Here is a 6572-nt window from a genome sequence, read left to right on the forward strand (position 1 = left end):
GCCCTGTGAGTTATTTTTTAAATTTTGCTTCAAAAGTTCTTGTAGTACTTTGTACCCAAAGGATTTTCATTGGTATTTGTGTTGTCGACAGATCAGAAGTCTTGCTTGTTCTGATTTTCAGTCCTAGTGTATAGGTATTCTCTTTTGTTACTTAGAAGTTCTGTGTCAAAGTTTACCTGATCTTTGATAAATGAATTAAAATACTTAATTTTACTTGAAAATTTGCAAATAATTCATTTTTTTGCAAATCACTTTATTGAAGTTGAAAAGAAAGGAAAAACTTTGGCACTGTAAGGAATGTAGTATCAAAATAGTTGAAACTTACTTTGACCTTTTCATTGAGTGCAATTTATCCACCAATAGAGATTTTGTTTTTCTCCCCCTTTGTACTGGGATTGAACCCAGGGACTTGCATACAATAGCAGGTGTTCTACCACTGAACTACATCCACAGCCATTTTAAAATTTATATTTTAAGACAGGCTCTCACTGTGTTGTCCAGGGTGATTCTCCTAGGTGTCCTTGTGATTCTCCTGCCTCAGCCTCCTGACTGTAGGATGCTATGTTTTGTTGATGTAGTCCTAAATTGAGATTTTTTTTTAAGAGTTGGGAACTGAAAGCCTGTATCTTATTAATACAAGCTTAGCCTCTGGTACCTAATTTTAAGATTGGTAGTAGTTTTTGGAGGATACTCATTTATGCTATAAGCTTAGATAGCTGGAAATTACTTTAGGAAGAGTAATATTTGAATCTTTGGTGCCGTTAAAGTCACCTTAGCTACTTGACAAATTTTAGCTTTGTGTTTTGAAGTAGGTACAGGCAGTTCTTAAAAGGCTTTAAAATTTTTTAGATTTAACTTATCTGTAAGTGTAGTTAAAGAAAACTTTAAAAGGAAGCAATAACTCTTTAAAAAGGCAAGATATTTGCTAATAATGATCAATTGTGTTTTTTTGAAAAAATGTTTATTTTTTGGTTATAAATGGACACAATACCTTAAATAGAGTATTTTATGTGGTGCTGAGGATTGAATCCAGGGCCTCAGACGTGCTAGGCAAGTGCTCTCCAACTGAGTCACAACCCCAGCCCCTGATAATTGCTTTTTTAATTTCAGTCATTTCTATTTTTTTGCAATAGTTATATGCAGGAGCATCACAAGTTTGCAACCAGCTTCAGCAAATTAATGAGACAGTGTCTCAAGATAAGAAGTAAAAAAGGGCTGGAGATATAGCACCCTGAATGGGAGAGCATCCCTCAGTTTAATTCCCAGTACTATAAAAATAAAAAAAATTAAATGACTAACAGTGCTGAATGTTCATGTCATAAGCAGTGCTCAACATTCTGTGTAAACCTGTGTACGCTTTTTTCAGTCTGATCACTAAAGACTCCTTCACCTTAATTAATGAGATATGTTTAAAAAAAAAGATGTAAAATGAAAACTTCTGCCAAGAGGAAGATACTGTTTAAGTATGAAAAAAGCCCACAGACGGAGAAAATATTTGCAAATATGTATCTGATAAATTTATATCACCAAAACATAAAGAAGTCTTAAAAATCACCAGTGACAAAACAAACAACCCAATTTAAAAGTGGGTAAAGACCTGAACAAACAGCAAAGATACACAGATGACAAAAAAGCATTTGAAAGATGCTGGGTATCATCTTACGAAATTGACGGTGAGATACCAGTACATACCTGTTTGAATGGCTAGATTTCAAAATAATGACACCACCAATATAAGCTAGAATATTGAACAACAAGATGTCTTCATTGCTAGTAGAAATGCAAAATGACACAGCCATTTTTGGAAGCTAAACACATTCTTATCATATGATCAAGCAGTTGTGTTCCTGGACATTTTCCCAAATGTGTTAAAAACTTATGTTCACACAAAAATCTGCCCACAAATGTTTGTAAGCCACTTTATTTCTAATTACCAAAACATGGACACAACCAAAATGTCCTTTAGTAGGGTGAATGGCAGATAATGTATCAAGCCACTAAAAAGAAATAAAGGGACCTTAAAATGCATATTACCAAGTGAGAAAAGCCAATATGAAAAGACTATATAGTGTATGATTCCAAATATGTGCGGGAAAAAGCAGAACTATAGAGATAGTGAAAATATCAGTGATTATCAGAGATTGTGGGGAGGAGGTAGAGAAGGAAAGGTTGAGTATATGGAATATTGGAGAATTTCAGTACAGTGATATGTTATAATAACTCAATGGTGAGATGTGACATTGAGCATTTGTCAAAACTTATAAAACAGGGATGGGGTTGTAGCTCAGTGGTAGAGGACTTGCCTAGCATATGTGAGGCAATGGGTTCAATTCTCAGCACTGCAAATAAATAAATAAATAAATAAATAAATAGATGTCCATCAATAACTAAAAAAAATATATATTAGAAAAACCTTATAGAACAGCACAGAATGAATCTTAATGTGCCAATTAACAATGTGCCAATATTTTTTCATCAATTGTAACAAACATATCACACTAATTATAATAAATGTATCATACTAGTAAAAAATATTAGTATTTAGGGAAACTGGTAGGAGGGACTAGTCAATTGTATTGTGTAATTGTTACATACGATAGTGTATTGTATGATTGTTCACCGAAATGGAAAATGGGTCAGCTCAGCAATTATTTACTAAATACTGAAATGGGAAATGGGTCAGTTTAGAAATTATTTACTAAACAAAGACTGTGAACGACTAGGTTTTTATAGCCCCATTCTTTAAAGAACTTATAGACAGCTTTTTAAAAAAGTTTTTTTTTTAGTTGTAGATTAACATAATACCCTTATTTTATTTTAATGTAGTGCTGAGGATTGAACCCAATGCCTTACATGTGCTAACTGGGGTTGTGGCTCAGTGGTAGAGTGCTTATACACAGCTCTTAGTCAAAACAAATAGTGATTTGAGATAGCATATAATTATATCTGAGTAAGTTGAGTGGTCTGAAATTATTTTAATCTTTGAAAGACCTGGGATTTAGATGTAGGCTTAACTAGTTAGGTGATCTTATTCCAGTTACTTAACCTTTCAAAATTTCCTGTGTATCTGCTATATAACGTGGTAGTCATAAAAAGTTCATTAAGAAATGTGAACCATCTGATACAAAGTAAGCACTCAAATATTATTTTCAATGATTAGTTATATATTTTTTTCATCTGAATGTTTACCTTGAATGTTCAATCCCATTTTGGCTATTTTTTTCCTGGATTTCCACCTCCACTTCCAGATCACTACAGTCAAGCATGTGGGATTATTATTTGCTTGCTGATTTAATGCATTCTAGTTTCTACATTGGAGAAGGAATTGCTTTTACAGCTGTCTTCAGACCAAGCAGGCAGCCCAATTATGATAATATAACACTTTTTAAAAAAATAATTTTAAAACAACAGAAACCAGCTCATGTCTATAAAAATGTACATGTCAGGGACCTGAAGAATAGGTCTCAGATAATCTTTTCCTTGAAATATAAGTTTAATGAAAAAACTTTTTTCAAAAATTACAATTTTAAGGATGTTTTCTGACTCATTAATGTTCTAAATAAACCAAAACTATGGACATTTTACTCTAAAAATCCAGAAGTTATTTTTCTGTTTTCTAATGTTGTAATAGACTCCCCTAAATTCAGTCTTTAACACCTAATAATTTGATTATTTATAGAAAGATGACTGTAACTGTGTATCTTTTTCTTTTTCCCAAAATATAGGGAGAAGGAAACAAGAAATAGTTACAAAAGTGTAACTATCACTTTTAGGTTAGACAATCTACAGAAAAATAGAAAACAAATTTAAAATTATTGAAATTATAGAATGAGCCTAAGTCAGTACATTCTATTTTGTCTCTAACGGGAAATTGCTTTAAGAATAAATGGAGGAACTCTACAGGACAAAAAAAAATTTTTTTTCCCTGGGGGAGATGGTTTAAAAACTTTAAAATAAACCAAGTATTTATTATTTAACATTGGGTAGATTTGGCCTTGCTCCTCCTTAAAAGGAGAATACCTTTTTTAAAAATATTTATTTTATAGTTGTAGTTGTCAATACCATTATTTTATTTATTTATTTATTTTTGAGGTGCTGAGGATCGAACCCAGGGCCTTGCACATGCTAAGCAAGCTCTCTACTGCTGAGCCACAACCCCAGCCCCCACCCCAGGAGGACACCTTTTATTAAATAAATTTCCAAGTTCTATACTCATATTGATAACAGCATTATGTAAACAGGACAGTTAACATGTTCTCAGACTGATGCCAATGTAACCCGTTTATGTATGTATGTATGTATGTATGTATGTGGTGCTGGGGATTGAACCCAACATTTTGTGCATGTGAGGCAAGCACTCTACCAACTGAGCTATATCCCCAGTCCTAACACATACTTTCATGAAGTTGTCAGAATGATACCAGCATTCGGTAAAGCTGAGCATATGTTAGACAGATGACTTCTGTGTCTTTTCTGTATATTAAAGGCAATGCTATGAGTTTTGCGTAAACAGAGTAAGTTGAGATGATACATCTGAGTTATTATTAGAACTGTAACTTTCTGAGGAAATGTCTTCTAAAATTTTTTTATGATTCTACTTTAAAAATGATAATAGTAATGTTGCTGTTAATCTGAATTCAATAAAAGAAATACATTAGGCTTTTTAAAATTTAAAAAAAAAACAATTTTTATGGAAAACTACTTTAAGGACAGAGATTTCCTGGGCACTAAAGAAGAATTCATTATGTAAGTAAAAAAAGCTTCAAAGAACAAATTGGATGTGTACAAGTTAAAATTTGTTCCAATAACTCAATCCCACTTTCTCCTATTTTTTTATATCACCATTTTTTTCAGTTATGCCAAATTATTACTCAAATAAGTACTTGATTCTTTTTTTAAGAAAAATCTTTTTATTTTTATAGATGGACACAATATATTTATTTTGTTTTATTTTTATGTGGTGCTGAGGATCAAACCCAGTGCCTCACATGTGCGAGATAAACACTCTGCCACTGAGCCACAACCCCAACCCATGCACTTGTTTCTGAACATCCTAATCTTGAATGTCCAGCTCCCAAAAGGAGCAAAAACTAAAGAGAGAAAAAGGGAACTGGTCCATTGAGCACCTTGGAAATGACTCCAGCCTGAGCCTGATGTGCTTGAAACAGTTGGGGGAGAGGTGCAACAATGGCTTCCTACTTTATGTCTGTGCCTTCATGATCATAATGAGTAATCAGTGATTGTAGCACAACATAGGATACTATTTGCTCACTCTGGTTCTCCCTAACTGTATGGAAACGTTACAAGAGCGTATGTATGACTACTTGCTACTGGGCTGGGGATAGAAAATGAATAGCCACTCCTAAGCTAAGACTGCAGTTGACCAAAATTGTCCACCATTTACTGTTCAGATCTTCTGTGGAAGTTGGAAACTGTGTTAGTCAGCTTTTCATTGCTGTGACCAAAGTACCTGGCAAGCACAAACTAGAGGAGGAAAAGTTTATTTTGGCTCACAGTTTCAGACCATGGTTGGCCAACTTCATTGCTCTGGGCCAGAGGTGAGGCTGACTATCTTGGTGGGAGGGCATGGCAAAGGAAAACTACTCAGCTCATTTGGCAGTCAGGAAAGAGTGGGGAGAAAGGGCTTTGAGAAGTTAAACCCTTCCAGGACATGCCCCCAGTGATCTGTTTCCTCAAACTAGATCCCACCTCCGAGCAAATTAATCAATGGATTAATTCACTAATGAAATCAGAATCCTCATCCTTAAAAGCCCCACCTCTGAATTTTGCTGCATTGGGGACCATGCTTTTAATACTTGACCTTTTGAGGGGACATTCATATCCAAACCCTGACAGAAGCCTTCAGTAGTCTTCAAAGTTCCAAAATAATTGCATCTGACACATTCTGCCAGTGTCTGTATTGGGAGACCTACTGTGTCTTCTATTCTGCTTGTTTCCCCAAATCCTCTCCTGTGATGTTCTAAGTGGTTTCTATAATTTTTGCTTAATCCCAATTTTTATTTCCACTTAACTATGAAAATGATGTTTCAAAAATACAAATTGAAGGGGCTAGGGATATAGATAAAGTAGATAAAAGTGCATGCCTTGCAATGCACAAGGCCCGGCACCATACACACAAACAAAAACTGATTTCTAGCCTCTTATATACATACCTGTAATCCTAATAGTTCTTGAGGCTGAGGCAGGAGGATTATGAATTCAGAGCCATCCTCAGCAACTTAATGAGGCTCTATCTCAAAATATAAAAAGGGCTGGGATGTGGCTCAGTGATTAAGCACCCCTGTGTTCAATCCTAGCAATCAGAGAAATGCAAATCAAAACTACTCTAAGATATCATCTCACTCCATTCAGAATGGCAGCTACTATGAAGACAAACAGCAATAAGTGTTGGCAAGGATGTGATGAGTCCCACTCATACATTGCTGATGAGGCTGCAAATTGGTACAGCCAATTTGGAAAGCTGTATAGAGATTCCTTGGAAAAGTGGGAATGGAACCACCATTTGATCCAGCTATTCCTCTCCTCAGACTATACCCAAAGGACTTAAAAGC

Source organism: Callospermophilus lateralis, unplaced genomic scaffold (assembly GCF_048772815.1).
Source record: "Callospermophilus lateralis isolate mCalLat2 unplaced genomic scaffold, mCalLat2.hap1 Scaffold_190, whole genome shotgun sequence".
In the NCBI taxonomy this organism is placed as follows: domain Eukaryota; kingdom Metazoa; phylum Chordata; class Mammalia; order Rodentia; family Sciuridae; genus Callospermophilus; species Callospermophilus lateralis.